At 44.5% G+C, this 22,716-nt stretch overlaps 1 protein-coding gene across 1 annotated transcript in view; it reads left to right on the forward strand.

The window, feature by feature from the left end:
• Window positions 1–22,716, forward strand: part of EVL (Enah/Vasp-like) — a 90,389-nt gene that overhangs the window by 45,140 nt on the left and 22,533 nt on the right. The gene's annotated exons all lie outside the window — the stretch shown is intronic.

The following is a 22,716-nucleotide window of genomic DNA, read 5'->3' on the forward strand; positions in this document are numbered from 1 at the left end:
TGCTTAGTGGACCCTAGGGCATCAGCAGATAGCTCATTTTGCAATAAAAACCATGGTCAGGTGAAGTTCCTTTATTTGCTCTCCAGATGCTGTGGAGACAAGTGATACCTGCTTCCTTAATTTCCCCAGCGTCTTCAGATAGAGTTATTTAGGGACCTCTGGAGATCATCTAGTTCAGGCACCTGCTTAAAGCAAAGCTTAATTCAAACTTTGATCAGGTTGCTCAGGACCTTGACCCAGTGAGTTCTGAGCATCGCAAAGGATTGAGACTTCTCCACACGGTGAGGCCCTTGTTCCAGGGCTGTGCCTTTCCCATCATGAACCAGTTTGGCGTTGGTACCAGCAGCGAAATTGCTCCTCAGCCTTCCCTTTTCCAAGCGTAACAAGATGACGCTCCCGGCCTCTTCCCGTGTGCTATTTTCAGCCCTCAGCCATCTTGATGACCCTCCACTGAATCATGACATTTTGTCAATGATTGTCTTGTATTAGGGGTCCAGAGATGGATGCAATGTTACCAATGCTGAGGTGACTCAAGGCCAGTTAGATACAGAGCACTTACACTGCTTTTCATCTCAGCTGTCCTCCTTCTAGACCAGCATTTAAAATGTCTTCTCAGGTGGAAGTAGGAAAACAAGAATGTCTCTACATTATGCTCCATCTTTTAGATCACAGAGGGAGTCAGCATCTCCCTGGCTCAGTGCAGAAGTCAGTGTGGGAATCAAAGCACACTCGGTGGGGTAGTGTCCTTATCCTGCACCTTGCTAGCTCGACTGGGCTGCCATGCCACCCAACCCGCCGTGTTGGGTAGGCATGCCCTAGGGAGCTGAAACAAATGGCATTATTACTCCATGAGCAAGAAGTATTTCTTTTAATTTAGCCCATGTACTATAGCTTAAAATCACAGCTGTGCTTTCTGACGAAATGGAGTGAGAAGGGCAAAAACTCTGTTATCTTGATCTAAGAACAGCTACAACACTGGGAAAACCTCTGGTACCTATCTGGGAAGCAAAGATCCTTTTAGTTTTCCCTGGTCACTGTGAAAATGTTCATAATTATTTGTTGAAAGTAATGGGACCACAGATTACATGCCAATTACAAACATAATATTTTAATGACAGCAGTCCTAGGTGTTGTTTAGTTTCTCCTTAAGTCAGCAGAAGGATTTCCATTGACTTCCCTGGAGGGTTTTGTGTGATGAATGTCTGCTGTTATTGTATTGACTTGATGGTTGTTTTTTATGTAATAGCAGAGTTTTAACTCAGAAATGCCAGAGTCCTTTATTTCTTTTGATCAGTGACATTTTATGTTCATTAATCATACAACTAAACTTGAGAAATAGAAACGGGAGCAAATTGTATTGTTAAACAAAGGTTGGTTTAGCTATCAGGAATATGCAGACATGTCTGCAAAACTCCACTGAAATTCAACAAGTAATTAAGCTTATCTCCTCAAACATAGGATACTATTATTAGCAAAGCATTTAATTAGCTGTCCATTGCAATAGAGCTGAAAGCTGAACACCTCGTCTGGCATTTTTAAAGTAGTCTGTCTGTAGTTCACAGAGCAACACTTTAGGATTGTGTGTCACGTAGAGACTGAATAAGCACAAAGTTTTATGATAAACTTAATTGTATTATTATTCCCAGTCAAAAAAAAGCACCTTTTTTAAAAAGATCATAAGACAAAATTAAACTGATCTGACTTCAGCCATGGAAAGAAGGGTCTAACAAATTTCCGAAGAAGGTGCAAAAGTAATATAAACCTTCAGGACAATTTAAATTGTTTAATACTTGCGTTCCCACTTCTGCTCCAGCATAGCTAATGAATGAAAGAAGGTCTTAGGAATGAGCTTTTGTGCCACATCCTCTAGATTTTAGAAGAATTAAGGATAGGAATAAGATGAATGGCAAAGAAGACTTGTGGAGGGATTGATATGGTAAGGTACTGACTTCAGCATAGCTCAGGAATGTGCTCTTGACTCCTCGTGATGCCAGGAGAGATGAGGCGTTGGCTGCTCTTATGCAGAACTCAGCACTTTGCAGAATTGAGTCTTCATCTGCCACTTCAAGCATAGCATCCCAAATCAGGCAAGCACATGAGTATAAAACAAGATGTCTTCACCATTGCCTTCTTCCAAGAGATGAAAACAAGGATATTGGTAGCAACAGGAATTTTCCTATGGTTGCAAAAGCAGGACACCCACTCCTGAGTGGGCAGGCTCCTGTTCATTGGGTTTCACCAAGCCATCCTCGGTGTGTTTGGTGTATATGTCTGTCTCACAGATCAAGGCTCAGGACACTGCAAGGCTCAGGGCTTGCCAGCGCTCCTCCCCATCTGATTGATGGGAGATCTGGGCTAATGGGAGTACAGCTGAGGGTGTCCCTGCCCTGCAAATGGGAATCCCATTATTAGAAGATCGAGACTTACTGGCCTAGATTATGATCTCTCTTATCTACCAGGGAGTAACTCCATGCATATATTTGTCAGCACCTAGCAGACAGCATCTAAAAATAAAACTAAGGCATCATTGACAGTAGCTCACAAGTAGAAGATTCATTAATATGGATAAAAATGTTTATTTTCATAGTCTTTTCTCATAAATTCGCCAAAATAACTGGCTTAATATAAATTACCCATATATATTAATAATCTGCTTTTATTCAGTGGCATGATAACACTATTTCTAGGAGAAAATATGAAAACTGAAATTCATTAGGGGAACATTTTGCACTACAGTTAGATCTGATGCTGCTCAATGTGGGGTTTCAATTTGTTTAAGTCACGTTGATGTGTAGGCAAGACTGCGGAACAAGAAAACTACAAGCACACATTTAATATTAGTTACATTGCTTGTTCATGCATACCTTAGCTGAAGTCTTGGTAACATACGATTTCAGATTCTTTTCGAGTGTTTCTAATCAAATATTCATGGTTATATTCTCACTTACAGTATGTTCTCTCTGCTAAAGAAATTATTCTGAAGCGTACCTTGAAGTAAACACAGAGAATAAGGCATATGTTCAGCCCAAACTTTGGTCTTGCTTATGCACGTATGGACGCTGTAGCAACAGCTACAATCAGCCATGTATGTGAACATCAAAGGACAGGTGCTGCTTAGGCACAAGATTAGCAATGTGAAGCTATTGGACTTTCCAGGACTGAGACACATCCCATTAAGAACACGTGCAGTCCTCATTTCTCATTTCAGCTAGGGAATGGGAAATGCTATTTACCCAAGAGGACAGATCATCACAGAAAACATCCTAGTCTAGATCCAGTTTAGCAGGAAATTATGTGCTTTGGGTTCAGAGGAGTAGCACTGAGTTCCAGCTGAGGGGCTGCTCTTCAGTAAAATATTATGTTCAGCTTTCACTCTTCATTCCTATTTGGGGAAGAAGCACAAAAGCAACTGTCTTAAGATATAGTCCAAACACTTAATTCTGCTTATTTCATTAGTAAGGGGTAATAAACATCACTAATATTACCTTTTACAGTTTACTAATAGGTGTGTAGATTTTTTTTTTTGTCAGTGGAACAGGAAATATAATTTGATGTACATCCAAGCAACCTGAAAAAGTATCACCCTGTCTCAACATGAGTCACTCCTAAAAAAGGATTCATAACATCTGTCAAAGTTATTTAGCTCCCTAACTTTGCCTGTGTCAGGCACTTAACTCTTACTCGTACAATCATTTTAATGTTTCATATATGCGTCCATAAAAAGAAGTGAACTTGTTAGTGCTGTTTATTATTTATGCAGCACCCTAGGTAGAAAGAAAGAAAACTGACAAGACCCAACCTCACCTTCACTTTAATTTGCAAGGAAGGATATTTCATTATTTTTCCCCCCTTTGAAGTGCCAGGTCTCTGTAATCTCTTTTTAATGATACAGATGAAAAATAAATATGTTGAGGAAGGAGTCAGTGTGCAGAATTCGAAGAACACAAGACGTTTTGAGGCCACGCCATGCAGGGGGATGGGAGCAGCATCTTGGCATTGGAGGACGTGCGTGCCGGGTCCCCGGGCTCCCGGCGCTGGCTCTGGTTCAGCAGCCAGGCAGGAGTTTCTCTCGTCGTCAATGAACCAGCTGTTATGGCAGATGATCGTGCTGAATTTCAGGTCATTTGATAACTAGGGCAGGCAGCCGTATTTTGCAGTTCAACTTGGGTGACATGTGAGTGAAGAACTTCATCAGCGTGATGCAGAATTGATCCTGTTTCTCAGCTGCTGGGGTGGGTTTGTGCTGGGGCGGGGGGATGTTCAGCCATGTCCTATCCTTGGCAGCCAGGTAGCAAGTGCTATCCCCTGCTTGGCACTTCCACATGCAAGAAAAGTGCGGGACATGGCTAGTTTTTTGGCTTTACTATGAATGGCATTCGGAGCGGTTCTTATTTAGGCTATCACTTAAATCTGCAAGCTGTCTGCCAGCCTGGTAGGCTCTGCTTGGTCATGTCAGCAGTTTCTTCAATGTGAATTGTGGTGCCAGCTTCCAGACTTGCAAAAAAGGCTTATGCCCATGTCAGGGAATGGCAAGGAAAGCTTCCCAATTCCTGCAGTGGCTTGGCAATACCTGAAAGGGGACACGCAGGGAGAAGAGAGACTGTAAGGAATGTTTTTGAGGAGCAGCCTGACGATGCTCGTTGCTCAGGCTGCTCAGAAGAAAAGTGGCAAAGCTTGCTCAGGGCCAGGGGAAGACTTAATGTAAAAGTCTAGGGAAGGCAGCTGGAAATATCACAGTAATTTTCTCAGCTTGGCAGGCTTTTAAGGTTTAGTGGATTCCCAGAAGAGTCAAGCAGATCTTTGGTGTAAAGTTTCTAGATTTTTGGAGCTGGAAGAGATCATTAAAGCCATCTACTCTAACCTCTGTCCTCAAACCTACAGTATTCTGCCTGAAAATTTTTTACCAAGTACGTAATGCCCTGTGTGTGCTAGAAGGATGTAATTTAGAAACCCACGGTCTTGATTTAATAACTGCATGTGATGACAGAGAATCTACCACTTCCCCAGTTAAATTTTCCCAGCTGGCTCATTACCATCACTGATAAAATATCGTGTCTGAAAGGATACATCTTGCCTCTGAGAGCATCCAGCTCGGGCACCTGCCTTGCTGATGCTGATCCACAGTTTCCAAACCAGACTCTCTGATCATCTCAGCAGCAGGCAGGATGTGGCCAGCCAGCGCTCCGCCTGGGTGGGGGATATGCACTCAGCAGGGCTGAAGGAGGATGCTGGGGACCCGAAACAACACTGGTGTACGAAACGTGTGAGTAAAGGCAGGGCTGCAATAGATTTCAAGAAATAACCTTGAAGAGCCATTTTAGTGTGAATAAGGCTGGTTTTAATGTGATGTAGAAGGCCGCTTCTGCCCTCCCTCCCTCCAGACTTCTTATAATTTGGTGAAAAGCATCTACAATTTCAAATGGTAAAAAAATAAGAAGAAAGAACAGGGCAGTAGGTATTCTGACAGAGAGCAGACTGCTGAAGATGCCTGTCGTATTAGAAGTGGCAGCTAAGGCTTGTTTTCCGTGTTTCAAAGTGAATATGCCCTTTAAGGCAAACCAGCTATTTTTAACTCTCATTCTGGGAAGTCCTTTTTCCCTGTGCTGGGAGGGAAGATACGTGCCGTGTGTCACAGTTGTCTCACAGCCACTTGCCTCGCCAGCCTCCTTTCAACAAGGAAAACCAGATAATAGGACAGAAAGTTGGTCCCAAGCTCAGTGATTCATAAACCTCCCCTCCTCCTTCCTGGGGATGAACAGGGAGGGAGGAAGCCTGTTTCATTCAGCAGGAGAGAACCCGTTGGGGATGTAAGACAAAGCCAAACAGTATTTATTACTTAGTACAGCGAGGGCTTGCCCCGTGGTGCTCCCTGAAAGGCTGGCTTGGGCACACCCTGCCCTCAGTCACTGCGGTGAGCAGAAAGGCAAGCCAAGACGCAGAGCCATATTCCATTTTCTAAACCCTCCCTGAATCTACAGGTATTTTGGTAGAGCTTGTGGCTTAGTCTCTTAGGATTAGACTCATCCCAGCTATATTTACAGGACTGAAAGTCTGGCATGGAGTCTCACCCAGACTCGTTCTGTAATAAGCGGAGAGAGGCTGCCAGGGAGGATCCGTCCGTCTTTCAGATTGGCAGTGGTAACTGAGGAGCTTTTAGGAGACTGGTGACGCAACCAGAAGTTTGCAAAGCTCAAGTATTTTTGAATAGTGTTTGCTACCCTCTTTTCAGGAGTCTGAGGCTTTTTCTTGGGTCTCAGGCTTTCTGCGTCATATGAAATGTACATCACGGTCTCCCCAAAAATGCTTGTTCTTAATCTCAGGGAACAGAATGCACTTTCTGAATGTTTTCAAGTGAATCATAATCGATTTGCAGGTTTACATTAATTAAAGTTGAGCCCTGTGAGAAGTATTGAATCCATGCCAGCACTTCCTTTATGCCAAATGATCTTACTAGCAGTGTAGCAGAGACTTCGAAATTCCCCATCATTTAAATCGATTGAATTTTTTTGTAGAAGACAATTTAGAAAGCAATACATTATAATATAGGTATTTTACTAGTGATTATTTAATTGTTACCATACTATGGACTACTGACAGGCAGCGGCTGAAATAACTTGCAAGTGAGGCAACTGTCATCAGAAATGACTTCCCAGCCTTCATCTTTCCCATACAGCTATTTTGCCCCCAGCAGTACCCTGCAAAGAGAAGATAGGTAAGGTGCAGGCATGTCTTTTAAAAATAGTTTAATTTAGTACCACGAACACTGACATGATTTAATCGTAGCATATTATTAGAGAATGGCATCAGTACAAGACGCTCCAACGCAGATACATTTCTGCTAGCTGTAATCTTTACTTGAGTTGACGGGGTCTGTGAGATTCGCATCTGCCTGGAATGCTTCTTGCGCTCTATTTCTTGGCAGGACCTTTCAGTCTTGCATCCCATTTAAAGTTGTTTGCAACTGGAAATATGTATTAGGGTCTAGTTCTGAAACAAAAGCTAAGCTGTGCCACGTGGGTCTTTTCACTCCCACAGGTGAGTTCAGGCACCTGAACCTGGGCTGTCTGTGTAAGAAATGACAGTTACATGCTGTATTCCTAGGTTGGTCTCACTCCCTTGTACCAGTATTGCAGACACAGAAATTTGGGAGACAATCCACCAACTTCACACAGGAGTCCCAGCTCAGTGTGGGCTTAGCCAAGGTCTTCATGCAGGGAGCAGCTCCAGAGAAACAAAATGTGGAGATGAGTGGAGTTGCTTTCTTCCACATCTTAAATCTGCTCCATACAATCTTCTGCAACCAAATTCGTAGGGTATGTGAGTGCAGCCATCCCGCAAGCATGGTATACTGGTGGGAAACACTTCAGCTCTCCTCAGCACGGTATCCTGGAGTCCTTTGGAAGTGACAATGGAAATGGAGGTTGAGAGCAGAGAAAGGCAATATCCAAAAATAAAACTGGTTCAGTATAAGCAGCTTCTACAGGTAGGACAAAACATCTGACAGTGATCCTCAATAAAAGAAACCAGTTTCCATCTTCAGGACTACAATGATCTGGGCCGTAGCATGACGATGGCTTTTTTAGTAGATTTTACCCAGCTGAGGAGCTTAAAAATTCATTGGTCTCCTTCTTGAGTGTTTTCCAGTGCTCTTTAGAGTACAGACCTTCTCAGAGTGCCAGTGGATAAAAACACTACTGAAATCATGAAATCAAGCACTCAGTTCGCTTCATAGTATTATTTCAGTTTTGGCATGGCCTCTGGGTTCTTAGCTGTTTAATGTGCTGGGAAGTGCCTCCCCAAGCATGGACAATAGATATTAGGAATAAAAAAGGAAAGCAACCTTTTCAATTAAGGGCAAAATGTACAGAAATTAAAATGACACAAGTTGTATCAGCTGCATGTTGGCTCCTATGCGTACAGCCTCTACATATAATCAGTAGGTGCTCAGACAGATAATTACAGTCTTCCTGCAAAAGGCTTCATGTAGGAGAGCTGCCTGCCTGCCTGCTAACACTTGCAGGATCAGAGCTGTCCTTTACTTTTACTGCTGTGGATCGTGGAATTACAGTTTTCAACTTCTGTTTAAAAAAGAAGCATTTTTCTAGCGCATCTCCTTTCAGAGGACTGCTGCTCCAGGTAAGCACCGGGCATCAAGAGCCATTTGTGAGCCTTTGCTATAGACTCGGTAGTGATTTATGTTTGTCAAAATGCAACTTGCACAACTGATTTCCTGTTGCGAGGATCACAGGAGCAGTTAGTTGAGGGGGTGTTTGCCTTCCAGGCAGCTGGTATCGGCTCATGCTCAAAATAGGGTCAAGGTTGCTTTTAACATAGGAGTAAGAGGTGGGCAATTGAGTTGTTACTTAAATTCTCTTTAGGTGCACAACATCTGCAAGCACTGCTCGTTCGGGAATCATCTGTCCTGCCACAGGGGAGCTGGCCCATCACCTTTGTGAAGGCAAGAGTCAAATAACGATAGTAAGAAATTCTGAAGTTTCTGGGGAGTTTTATGCCCAGTACCATGTGCTGCATGCCAGAATATCACTTTTAAGTGACTTGCATATGGCTGGTGGCACAGGTACCACAGCTTGGGAATCCCAATACAGGTGTTATAAAAACATTTGGTCACAATATTTTGAGCCACACCAGATTTTTTTTTTCCAAATGTAGACCAGCATTGAGAGTGTCCAGCAAATAGAAAGCAGAGGTGGTGGCTGACATCATACTCGCTGGTGCAGCTGCTTTCTCAGGTTCTTTAATTATTTTTCCTGTGGGTCATGCTGCTATTTCCCACTTCCGAGGGGTGACTTTCTTGCTAATGTGATTGTGGATCCCAGTCTTCATTTCAGAGTTAGGAGTGATCATAGAGTTCCTGAGGGAACCTGTTCTCAGTCCATATGTGCTCTCCTTGCAGATCACCTAAAGCCATGCTTGGTCACATGGTGGCACTGGCTCTGCTGTCCCACTTTGTGTTTGAATGAGCTGTTTAAAAATATTATGTTAATCTTAGGATTAGGCGGACAGAGAAGTAAGCATACCCGCTCCGTCATTTTCCTGGTTGCATGGCAGACTTTGCTGGCAGAGTGCTTTCTGCAGAAGGATCTGCAGGAATTTGTTAATCTCCCTTAGATCAGTCTGAGATTCACTGAGATGCTGTTTGGCCTTGAAGGATATTTTTCAGCTTTTTATCAGTCATGAGCATATTTAACCCCTTAGCAACCAAAATCTTAATGTGTAAGATATAAATGTGTAAGACAATAATAAAGAAAATACAGGGTAATAGATAGTCTTGGCCAAATAAGTCATTAAAAGAGTTAGATGCATTCTTATGACAGAATGAAATTGTACATCTCTGGGTTTACAGATCCCTCCATTAGTCTGATATATTGTTTTTAATTGCCTACATTTGTGTAGAACTGTTTTCTTTTGAAAGAGCAGGTGGTGCCAGTGGTGGTGCAGGACAAGTCAGTGCTTCAGAGATCAGAGCTGACCAGAGCTGGTGTTTCACACCAGCCAGATGCTTCCCTTCATTGTGAGGTATTGGAGGAAAGCAAAGGAGAACGAAAAGGATTTGGAGTGTCCTCAAAACTGAGAATGCAATGGTTTGAACATACCTTTTTCTGTAGAAAAACTAGAGTCCTGATGATAAAACAGAGTGTAAAATTTTATTATTTTAATGCTAATTTTATTTATCTAAATTTATTTATGGATTTTTTAAACCCTCTGGAAGTGATTAAATAAGACTGCTGGCATTTATGGCTATGGAAACCTGAATTTACACTCAGATTTGAGTGTAATATTCCTGTTTGCTGATGTGCCTCTAATGGTTTTATAAGCCAGCAAGTAGAAAACAATGAGCATATGCAGGTAGAATTTCAACGATCTGGGTGCCATAGTGAAAAAGATAGTTTGCTATTAACAGAATTTTTGCTGTCTCAAATATTAATTAGTTAATACTTGTTTTGCTGCATCTGATAGCGGAGAATACCTGAGAGGTATCGATATTGTAGACTTAAAATGGGACATAAATAATTCATGGCAACAAGCATTAGAAAACAAATGATAAGCAGCTTTGCTATTAGAATATCTACATTTCACTCAGGTGCTCTGAGTGTCTTTTAATGTGGTAGGAAGCATGTACAGAGAGAGAGCAACTGCTCAGTGATGCTGAATATGTATTGTTTGAAAGGAGTGGCTCTGCTTGATGTATAGCAAAGTAGTTCTGAACCTGCCTCCACCTGCGGGTTCACCTGCTCTAGCTATACAGTGAGCCTTATGGTTTCTGTTCAGCTTGTTCCAGAAATTAGATATTAAATAAAAGACTTACCTGCTAAGTTCAGAGGATGACAACATTAGTCAATCTAAATCAGAGTAGTGTCACTGAAGCTATGGAGATACATCCCCTAACCCAGCTATGAGTTTGCTTGAGGAGGACAGGATTGGGCTGTGTGAAGTCCCCAGTAGACAGAATAAGGCAAAGGCAAGGAGAAAGGAAAGAAATAGATCAAAGGACTGGTGATAGAGCAAAGACGACAGAGAATGAATATTCTGTGAGGCCTCCTCATACAAACCATCCATTAACTCCAGCTGGATTGCCTCTGCAAGACCTGCCGTATTTAAATATAGAAAAGGAAACTGATTAGCAGACAAAGTAGAAAGGGAGAAAAGTGCTGTGATCAGAGGAGATCAGGGATGATGGGATGATGAAAAGGACTGAAAGACAGTAGATGGAGATCTTAAGCCTTACATATTTCTGCATCCAGCATGTTCAAACCTACATTTTAAGACCAGCGCTCAACATTCATCACTGGTGTAGCCCCTTTGACTTCAGCAGCTACACCGCCAGTGAACTTGATCCTGCATGTTCATTTGCAGTCGTTTTTTCCCCAGTACAAAGTAGCTTTCTGCTTATTCACACTTTGCATTTCTTGTAATTACTTGTATGTAGCCCTGATTGGGTCAGGAGACAGAAAACACAATTTCTTTCTGATTTTCACGGTATTACGTGAAAATCCAGACAACAAAGTCTGGCATTCAGGCATCCCGAAGCATTGTGATAGGTGAGGAAGAGGGTCTGATTAAATATTTAAGAGGCCGGGCCCACTTTGCTGCTGCAGCGGCGTATAGATTACACCTGGTGAAACCTGGTCTGCAGCGAGGCGGTCGGTAAGTGCTGGGCATGAGGAAGGTGCAGAGAGGAGTGCGCTGAGGAGGCTGCTGCCATACTATGGTCAGCAGGGAATGGATTTGGCACTGCTTCTGCCTCTGCCACTGTGACTGCGTCATCCTGTGCCGGATGTCTTGTAGGTGATGGAAATGTCCCCACTGCCTTGCACGCCCTGTCCCTTGCATGCCGCGTTCCGACAGGAGCCGTCCCGGGAAGGGGGAAGAGATGCTTGCACCAGGGTGTTTTTGCATGGAAAAGTTCTGTGCCACCATCCAGTTGTGCTGGGAAATCACTTGCAGTTGTAGCTCATCGATGGATTGTTTGTCTTTCCCTTGCTTTTAATTCCAGCAGGCGGGCAGTAGGATGCTGAGATAATATTTGAAAGAAATGACCCATTAGGTTCAGATGACGCCGGCATTAGTCAGGACTGTTAAATCAGGGAAGTTGTTACAGCGAGAATATGGAACAATGACTTATGAATCAATGAGTGGGATTGCTTCTGTCTTTACTTGCTAACAAATAGCATCTGTACTCACAGAATGGATATCGGTTTAAAAAAATAGATATCAACAAGGGCAGCATTTTATACTTCCTATAGTTGTCTGGATATTTACCTATTTTTTTTCTCCATAATGACCTGCCTGTGACTGTCAATTCCTGTTAGGTTTTCTGGAAATGAGGATTCACAGGGTTGTGTAGGATTGGGCCATTAGGCTGAGGAGGATGGGTGTTTTTTTCTACAGACCTTCCTAGTTAGTGGGACTTTTGCTTCCCTTAAGCAGAGAGCTTGGCTTTTGGCATAAGTGTGAATGGGATCAGGTGCTGTATTTGAATTTTTTTGTTTATCCATTGAATTTATTAGACTTGTGAGTTTATCAAGGAGTGCTACCCATTTCTGATGATGGTTTTTTCATGTTTTTTCCTAAATCCCCAAATATATCTCCATCTAGTCGTGTTTCGTAGAAAGCTCCTCTGCCTTCCAGTGCTCTGTCCAGGTACAGGTGCCCATTGTAGTTGTCTTACAGAAGTGCTGGGATTTAAATCTTGGTAAAATGGATCTTGTCTGGATCTTAAGCATTAACTAGATGCAAACTGTGTGTTTATAATGTGATGTTTTCTATGCGTACATGTTTCTGCAATGGACGTATGGGGCCCTGCTGTACTTCATGTTGTGGAGGAGACTGCCGTGAGGAGTTTACCATCTCACTGGAGAGTGAGAAAGGAAGGAGACACTTAAGAACTGAGAGACTTGCTTTGCAAGGTTATATGTTGAGTTGGCCCAAGAACAGACTGTGGTCCTTTAGGCACCTTGGGTGCTGCACCAGGCTACACTGTATATATATTTTTCTGATTTAATGTGTCATAAGCCTTATTGTTAAACAAAACTAGACATAATGTTTGACCAGCTAAGTGTGTAAATATCAGCTGATTGAACTCCTGTACATGCCAGTTGCTGTGTTCTTTTTCCCTGCGGCTTCAGAGATTTTCAGAGATTCAATTTGTCCCCCAAAAAATGATTAAATTCCTGCTTTTTATTTGGTGTAAGCAATTGTAAGTATGAAGTGGGTATAAACAGGTATATGCATATACTCATGTGCAAATACAGACATGGTCACACTTAGCTAAAGGGAGATAGTCAGCTTACTTTTCATGCAACAGATGCATGGAGCTTGAGACATCAGTGGGAAAGTGCTGTCAAGGCTCAGCAGTGCTCTTAGTGCAGGCATTGCCTCTGCTCCCTTCTCTGTTGGGACAGCACCTGGCAAACTGTCACCAGAGCAAAACAATTCACGTCCTCATTAAAACCAAATTCAGGAAAACATCTCTGCGATATAAGCCATATGTTTAGATGGTGGGTATTGATTTACACAGTCGGCTTCTTTGGAGCATGTACTGCCTGGGCTCCAGCATTAACCAGACCCCCGTGCAGTGTCAGGGAGGTGACAGCTTCGTAGTATGGCTAATGCTCTCGATTTTAACAAGAGTCTGATGATATTTGGTGTTTTTCTCAAAGCTTCATTACCGCCTAGAGGCACAAGATTATGAGATAATCTTAACCTTTATTGAAAAGTTTCAAACCTGGATGTGCAGGAAAGTAGACTTGATGCACATTCTAAAAAACAATCGAAAAAAGGAGGGTAAAAAAAAAAGAACTGAATTGCTTGTGGGCTTGTTTATTTAATACTAATAATTGTGGGGTTTATTTAGTACATTTTTTAGCTCATCTCATGGTCCTGAATTTTATGGATTACTTTCTCACTTATGGCACTGACTGACGTCTTGTCCTGTTGTCTTCCCTGTATGTGTTTATAAAGCCAGCAACATTGGAATCACGCCCTTAGAAATTTAGCGACACCTTTTTTTCCCTAAAAAAAAAAAACAACAACCCACACCAAAAAACCCCAAACTATTCCCATTTCTTTGCACGCACACACCATCTTTCTCAGAGCCAGAGGCAGTTCTCATAACAAAAGCAATCGGTCATCAACTAAGTAGGATGCTTACTTATCATGAAACTGCCTGTGGAAACAAGGCTGTTTCTCTAAATGCAGCAGAGCCCCCACATCAGCCCCTGTGCAGGCAGGAGGTGCTGGCGGTCGCCTGCTGCCTGGCAGGTGGCTGCCTCATCCACCTCTATTTCATTAGTGCATAATTGAGCGCTCGCTGAATTAGCTCTTTTGTGCTCAGAGCTCAGCGTAGCCAACAGAATTCCCCTGGGATGCTCCAGTTCCACCTTTCCCTGCCCTGCACGGAGGTTTCCTGCACTTGTCTTGCTGGCCATGCTCCCTTTCCTGGAAAGCCGTTGCTGCGCAGGGTCTGGTCCTGTCCCAACACCTTCACTGGACTCTGCAGCACTGGGGCATGATCCAGTTAGCCCTGTGGGCGTCACCTTCCGCTTTGCTGCCATTCTGAAGGTCTGGTGCTTGAAGAACTTCCCTGGGAAGTGGGGGACCAAGGTTCAGCCACCTCCCCTGCCCAGGAAGAACTGCAGCTTTCATTTCCCACCTCCCCCCGCCCTGACAACCTTGTGCTATTCTAGATCAGTGTGTGGTTTTTTTCTTCCTGTGAGAGCTGAACTGCTGAGAGCAAAATAATTCCCAGTTCTCATGCAATGCTTCTATTTTACGTTAATCAGTCATGAGATAAAATACAGGGAGTCCCAGACCAGACACGTGGGTGTCCCACCCCTGCTGCGTGCCCTAACCAGGAGGATGCAGTCCCACCACCCCAGGCTACGTTCTGTGGGAGATGCTGACCCTGACAGCACCAGAGCCACCTCATTGTGGAAGGCTTCCTGTCCGCACTGTCACCTATGTGTATTTTAAAATTTCTTTTAAAGCTGGTTGAGCTATCTTTTATGTGAGAGGTAACCCAAGCTGTGCTCCTGAGCTGAGGCACTGATATTGAGATAAATGTGCCTGAACCATGTCCTTTACATATTAAAATATGATCCCTGCTGTCAGAGTGCAGTTGCTTACTGCAGGAGCTGCTTTAGGATCAACTCATCTTTATTGCATTCAGAATGAAAAAAAAAAAAGTTTTTCTCCTCCAGCTCAACCAAGACACCAGCATGAAAAATTATCAAATGCTGTGCCAGTGCCATGATGGATAAACAGCCAGAATCAAACAATTGCCATCATATTTTATGCAAAATAACTGAATTAACAGCTTTAGTTTAGTCAAAGACGCACTGGTTTCATAGTGATGTGTTCAGTAGCACTACTACTACTGGTGAATTGAAGATGATTTCTTTCTAATAATTTTGCAGCACTGGATCTTTGCATGACCTTTCTATTTGGTAACTCCTCCCTGGATCTCATGTCTTCCATCCTGCTCAGTGCACATGCACAGCCATGTGGTTGTGCATGTAGGGACTCCTGCAATTCCATTTGTTGCTTTTCCAAAAAAAAAAAAAAAAAAAAAAAAAAAAAGGAAAAGGAAGGGACTGTGCACAGTACACACACCTGTACATACGTTCTTGCAGGAGGTGTGAATTAATGACAGGGTAGGACACTCCCATGTTAAATACCAGGCTTGTTTTTCCAGCTCTGTCACTGTCCTTAAATCTTATCTGCATCAGAAAGTTTCAGCAGTGAATGTTAAATCAGCTTCTAGTTTAAATGAACAGACTTCACACAGACCCCCTGTGCTCACATCCTTATTTCAGTTTAAGGAGGGCCTGTTTCATGTCAGATTAAAGTAATCTTAAAGGTAAAAGGTAAAAGATAAAAGTAAAGTAACTGCAATCTTGGGAATGGTGCTTTTAAGAGCTTCAAAGCTGGTAGTTTCTACAATTGAGCTGAGAATTGGTACCTGGATACGCACTGCTCCTTGACCAGTGTAGTATAAGGTAAAATGAGGTTATGTGAAACATTGCTGGGGTTGGTTTTAAGAGGATATGTTTTGCTTTGCACTGCCACAGACTTGCAGCACTGTCAGTCACCAAGGGACAAGGGAAGGAGGTAGAGAATTTTTTGGGCGAGAGCTGGAAATACTCATTTTGCTGCACTCTTCTTGCCTTAGCTCAAACCAAAACTAATTTGTCTCCATCAGAATAAGGGTGCCTTAGGTGACCTTTTGCGTAGGTTTAACTGTCAGTAGCAAATCTCACCTGTAGGTAAATTGATGCAAACAAGTTTTACTTGTGCAGACATGATCTGGGTGTCATCTAGTCACTTAACTTCTGCCTCACAGCATTGGTGAAGCTTAATTAAGACTGATAAAGTTCTTTGCAGTTCTCAGAGGAAAAGTTTAGTCCACATGTAAATGATGTTATAGAAGGTATTTAATGTACTCTGTTATAAATGCTGTGGAGGCACTTAGCCTGTCAATAACACTCCCCAAAACTCTTTTTATTCCAAGTTAATGTTTAATAGGATCGAAGCAACCACTGCCTGAAAGCTGGCTTTGTGGCGCTGTGCCCAGCCCCTCCCTGCGGTGGCTGTGCTCCCTCTCTCTGTGCCGGAGCACACCAAAACCTTAATGAGGTTAAAATTTTTAAAACTGAGCCACTAGTGACCCACCGACAAAACTGCCCCATTCGTCCATCTGTCCCTGCTCTGCCTCAGCCCCTGCGTCCCCGCCAGACGGATGCTCCCTTGTGGCACACCTAACGCAGGAGGTGTTGCACGTCGAACGAGGCAGGAGGTGTGGAGGCCCAAAGCCCCGGTCCTTTAACTCACCATGGAAATTTTAGGTCTACCTGACCTGCCATGTCATCCAACTCTGCTTGTACTACTTGGGCCCTAGAAGTAGCATAGGCACCCTGCTTTATCTGTGTGCCTTATCTAGGCTAATTAGATCGCTGCTTTGTCCAGGATAATTGTCTCTACTAATGAGTTTGAGCACAGTGTCACTAGCACAGCAGTGGTGTGCCCAGTTCCCGTGCCAGCTCCTTCGGTGGATGCTTCCTCGTGGCATGTGGCCGTGCCAGGAGGTCTCCTACATGCGTGGTCCCCACCAGGATAGACTTAAGGAGCTGCAAGCAGGTGGAGGTCTCAGGGCAGAGGCAGATGTTCAAAGTGCTGACAGAGTTGCTCAGGGAAATAAGCTTAATTTTGCCATTTTCTTGAGTCCGTGCAGTCAGTGGTGCTTGCAGTTGTAGCATAAGTAAAAGAGGAAAAAGAAACAGCACTTTGGCTGCCCCAGCCAGAGAGAAATGATGGCACTGCTGCTTCTTGCTCGTGCCTTCCCGCCACAGCTAAGCCAGAGTGGAAGCAGTAGCACTGGTTTTTCCTCGGCAACAGCTTTGGTCCTGTTTTGTGGCTGGCCATAGGTCCAGTTGTGGACATCTCTGGGCAGTAGCAGGGTGCAGTGGTGCAGGAGCGGCCACCAGCATATGGAAACCATCACACTCACTGCGAAGCAGTGCCCTGCTGCCAGGAGTTCCCCATCACTGTCTTCAGGGATGGCTGGGGAAGGGCAGAGTGGGTACTGGGGTGACTGAGCAGGAGGAGAAAAAGCAAACATGGAAAACATCCGTGTGCTCCCAAAATCTGCCTTGAGCTGAATCACAAGATGCTTATATAAAAATGCAGTTAATTACTACAAAGCAACGAAGTGAGGAAGCACAGACATTCACAGCATATCTCCTGCATTAATTAGTTGCTAAAAATGTAGATCACAACAGCGCTGAACTTGCAAATGGGTCACTAGCAAAACTGTCTCTCCTGGTTATTGTGCTGAGAAGCGCTCTTCTCTGTGAGGCTCTTCCCAAAGGCTGTCCAGGTCGGAGGCAGCTCAGAGGGCAGCTGGAGGAGTGTGTTTAAATGAGGATGCCATCACCACGAGCACTTAACTAAGAGCATGTCTACTCAAGTCTGAGAAATATCTAAAAATGTGGAGAGAAGTTAAACCTAGAAGGGTTCACTTGAACTTGAAAAACCCTCAGTCAAACAGGTGTCTGCTGAATGTGCACTGAAGAGCATACACATACGGACCGACGCGCAAAAACAATCCCTGCCTTCAGTACCAGTATGAGCTTTGGCCAACCATGCTAAAAGTAAACTCGAGGATGAGAGAAACGTGAAGCTCCACCATTGCAGAGATTGAAGTTGTTTGCAGACTTCACATCAGATGGCGATGTGCCTGAGTCTGCCAAGAAGTCTGGATTTTGGAGGGGAGAGAAGTCTAACAGAATTTATGTTTCTGGCAATGAACAGACCTGAAACCTTGGGTTGGACTTTTAAGTATATTGGCCGCTCTCAGGCAAAATCTTGGTTGCTGAAACAGGGTGAATCTAACCTTTTTGTTTAGGGTTTGCAAATTAAGGTTTCATATTACTGTAGAAAGATGATTGGTTTGAATAAGATCACAAGCAGGATGCCAGAAGGAATTATTTCTTATGGCAATGGGTAACTCAAGTAAAACAAGAACCAGTGGCAAACAGAACTGGTGTGTTTCCCCACTGGTGGTGAGAAGAGCTGTAACTCCACTGGCAGCAAAAGGTGTAACTGCCCTGAATACTCTGCTATCTCAGGACAACTTCACATGCAACTTTCCTCAAACTCTTTTCCAACCACTTCCAATCAATACAAGGCTCTGCTGGAAGACAAAACAGGTATCCCTGTTCCCACGGGCTGTGATTGACCTCTGCAGCTGGTCTAGGCTTTTCCTCAGGTAGGATTATTTTACCAACTTTTACTCCAGTACTACTTGTTTTACACAGCAGAGAGGACAAACTACCTATTACAGCTTCAACCTCCTCTTTGGTTCCTGATTGCCTTTTTTTCTCTCCCAACTTTGTTATGGTACTTCACTTCTAAAGCACTTGGAGAAGAAAATTGTGCTAAACAAAACTAATGTGCAGAAGAGGACATTAAAAGTATTTTAGGATTGGGTACAAAGTGAAGACACTTGACTTCTTTAATGTCTCACTACTGGTTGCCAGTAAAATAGAAGAAAAATGAGTTTGGAAAAGATTTAGAGGAATGAATGATGTTTTGCTGCAGAGTGTTCATTTAAGTAAGAAATCTAAACCTGTAAAAGAGAGGAATTAGTCATTATTCAGAAAAGGCTAAATGTTACATGTCTCAAGGTATCCGAGAGAGAATGAAGTCATGTACTCCATGCATCTGAAAAGTTGCCTGACTTTTTGACTTAATGAGCAAATAAAAATATCTGTAAATTTCTTATCACTTATGCAAAGAGTTTTTGAATGTTGATTACTTACTTATTCAGTAATTAGGAAGTAGCTTCTTTCCTTCTGATCTTTTTTCTCTTGTTTTTGTCTGCCAAAAGAGGAGGGCATTTCTATAGAAACTACAAAGAAATTGGCAATTTCAAAGCATAATTAGGAGCTTTATGTCCTTCATTTTAAGGACATTCCACACTATGACCAAATAATAATAATAACAAAATACTGCAACTGAAACAATCAGCTGGGTTCTTAATGTAAAAAAGAATGAGGGATTATTAACACACAGAGCTCGTTCCTGAATATGGGAGTGAAATTAAGTTATTTCAGTGAAGTGAAGGAAAAATTTTCCAGTAGCATTGTCTGAATTGACTTGTGTTCTGCTCTGGGGATATATCAGGTATTTTCTGTCTCACAGACAAATTTTTTAAAGCCAGTGTTCAGTTTGTGACTATGTATTGCAACCAAAAGTTGTGTATTTAGTTACAAATGTGATCTTAATTCTGCAAGCATACACATACATACTGGAAAATATAAGTAAACTGTCGTGGTTTTAGGCTGATCCAGCAACTAAAACTCACACAGTCTCTCCTTCTCCAATAAAGTAGAGAGGAGAGAAAAAAAAACAAAAGGACTGAGGGTTGAGGCAAGAACAGAGGGAGCACCCACCAACCATGGTCCTGGGCAAAACAGGCAGCGCTTTTCTCAAAGCAAAACAGTTTATTAATGATTACTTAGAAGGACAAAGGGAAATAAAAACCGATTACTTGAGAGGACAGAAAGAAACAAAACCAGATCTTAAAACCGACACCTTCCCCCCCCCACCTTCCTTTTCCTCCCGGCTCTACCTCCTCCCCCCAGCAGCACAGGGGGCAGGGACTGGGGGAGTGCAGGTCAGTTCATTCCGTGCTGTTACTGCTGCTTCTTTCTTAAAGGAGAAGGAGTCCTTACACCCTTTTCCCCTGCTCCAATGGATCCCCTACCCACGAGGAAAAATCCACAAACTTCTCCAACGTGAGTCCAGCCCACTGGAAACAATCCTTCCCCACAGATTGCTCCGGTGTGGGCTATACCACAGTCTCGGGTACTTAGGGAGCTGCAGCCACTCGCTCCGGCGTGGGTCGTCACGAAGACTCCAGATGCCTTTCTGCCTTGCCGTGCCCCCAACACGACCATCCTCGGGCTCAGGCATCTTCTCCCCACGGGCTGCGAGTGGGTCGCTGCTCCACCGAGGCCGTCCTGGTTGCAGGGGGGCCGCCTGCTATCTCACCATCAGCCGCAGGGGAAACTCGGCTCCGGCACACCTCCTCCCGCTCCATCCTCACTGACCTGCTGTCGATGCAGCTGTTTCTCTCAGATCTCAGTACTCTCCAGGTGAACTCAGCCCAGTGGGCACCCTGGGAGTGGGGTGCCCCCGAGTTCCCCAGCTGGCTCCGCCGCCGCCATCCTCCGTGGGCAGCGCCGGCCCGACGCAGGCAGCCGCCCGGCCGGGAGCCAGGGAGCGGGGGCAGTGCCCTCCTCCCTTCTCTGGTCGATCCTGGGCGAAGCACCTTTTCCGGTTCCCTTGTCCTGACTTAAATAGGGCAATTCGCAGAGGCGCCCTATTGGCTCAACCCCGAGGGGGATGGCAATCTGATCTGGTGGCCAGAACTAAGCCTAACCCGGATCCAAAACCGGGGAGGTCGCAGGGAGCAAAATCCCTCTCCTGCCACCAGAACCACCCCCCCCCTCCACATCAAACCATGACATTCCACCCCTCGCCTCTGCGAATTCCATATTTAGGCACAACTTTAGTTACAGAAAGAGAACACAGAGTTACAGAAAAAGAACACAGTATCAACAACAACATCGAAGAAGAAGAAGAACACACATTTTACAAACAATCCACCCCTTGTCCCTTCACCAGTCACAACAATCAAAGTTTCCCAAGGTCCTTCTGTTTTTCAGCACTGTGAAGTCCATGTTTTGCCCGTTACCTCTCCCAGTCACTATTCTTATCTCAAATTCCTCGAGCCCCACGTTGGGCGCCAAAAAGGACTGTCGTGGTTTTAGGCTGATCCAGCAACTAAAACTCACACAGTCTCTCCTTCTCCAATAAAGTAGAGAGGAGAGAAAAAAAAACAAAAGGACTGAGGGTTGAGGCAAGAACAGAGGGAGCACCCACCAACCATGGTCCTGGGCAAAACAGGCAGCGCTTTTCTCAAAGCAAAACAGTTTATTAATGATTACTTAGAAGGACAAAGGGAAATAAAAACCGATTACTTGAGAGGACAGAAAGAAACAAAACCAGATCTTAAAACCGACACCTTCCCCCCCCCACCTTCCTTTTCCTCCCGGCTCTACCTCCTCCCCCCAGCAGCACAGGGGGCAGGGACTGGGGGAGTGCAGGTCAGTTCATTCCGTGCTGTTACTGCTGCTTCTTTCTTAAAGGAGAAGGAGTCCTTACACCCTTTTCCCCTGCTCCAATGGATCCCCTACCCACGAGGAAAAATCCACAAACTTCTCCAACGTGAGTCCAGCCCACTGGAAACAATCCTTCCCCACAGATTGCTCCGGTGTGGGCTATACCACAGTCTCGGGTACTTAGGGAGCTGCAGCCACTCGCTCCGGCGTGGGTCGTCACGAAGACTCCAGATGCCTTTCTGCCTTGCCGTGCCCCCAACACGACCATCCTCGGGCTCAGGCATCTTCTCCCCACGGGCTGCGAGTGGGTCGCTGCTCCACCGAGGCCGTCCTGGTTGCAGGGGGGCCGCCTGCTATCTCACCATCAGCCGCAGGGGAAACTCGGCTCCGGCACACCTCCTCCCGCTCCATCCTCACTGACCTGCTGTCGATGCAGCTGTTTCTCTCAGATCTCAGTCCTCTCCAGGTGAACTCAGCCCAGTGGGCACCCTGGGAGTGGGGTGCCCCCGAGTTCCCCAGCTGGCTCCGCCGCCGCCATCCTCCGTGGGCAGCGCCGGCCCGACGCAGGCAGCCGCCCGGCCGGGAGCCAGGGAGCGGGGGCAGTGCCCTCCTCCCTTCTCTGGTCGATCCTGGGCGAAGCACCTTTTCCGGTTCCCTTGTCCTGACTTAAATAGGGCAATTCGCAGAGGCGCCCTATTGGCTCAACCCCGAGGGGGATGGCAATCTGATCTGGTGGCCAGAACTAAGCCTAACCCGGATCCAAAACCGGGGAGGTCGCAGGGAGCAAAATCCCTCTCCTGCCACCAGAACCACCCCCCCCTCCACATCAAACCATGACAGTAAACTCATTGAATTTACTGGGACTCCTTTGTGCTGAAAACTGAGATGGACTTGTTTGCAGATTCACATGCTTATTCATTTACCTGCCTGCTATGCAAGATCAGCTTGAGAAAGCTCCAGGCAATAAAAAGCAATAGCCCCAACTTCCAGATGTGTTTTGTAATGTTGCCTTAAAATGATTTCTTTAGGCTGCTTTCCAAATTGATTTGGTTGGATTTGTTTGGTTTTAAACCTACAAGCCAGTTCATAACAGTGCCCACAGAAAAAAAAAAGAGTTGGGTTTTTTTGTGTGGTCTTTGATTCCTTCTGCATGTCTAGTATTAGTCAAACTAAGTCACAGTGCCTCACTTTTCTGGGCGTTTGGCCCCAAGAGAAGATTCATGCCAAAGTACCAGATTAAGATGGCATCATTAGAGTCTCCTATATACTTTGACATGATTTATTGCCAGAGAAGAATTGTTATTTATGCTGCCTCATCCTCTGGCCTTTCTTGTTCACATTGGAGCCCACTTTTAGTCCTCTTTTCAAGCAGAGTTCAGGCTTTTTTATGATGCTCTGAGTCCTTATACAAGGGAAGTTTTGTCTTGTTGAAATCATCTGCAGTGATGAGCACAGCAAAGGCTTGTTATGGTGGAATTTGTTACCCAGTGAGGGAAGCGTAACTGACTTA

This window comes from Tauraco erythrolophus, chromosome 6, assembly GCF_009769465.1.
Source record: "Tauraco erythrolophus isolate bTauEry1 chromosome 6, bTauEry1.pri, whole genome shotgun sequence".
NCBI lineage: Eukaryota > Metazoa > Chordata > Aves > Musophagiformes > Musophagidae > Tauraco > Tauraco erythrolophus.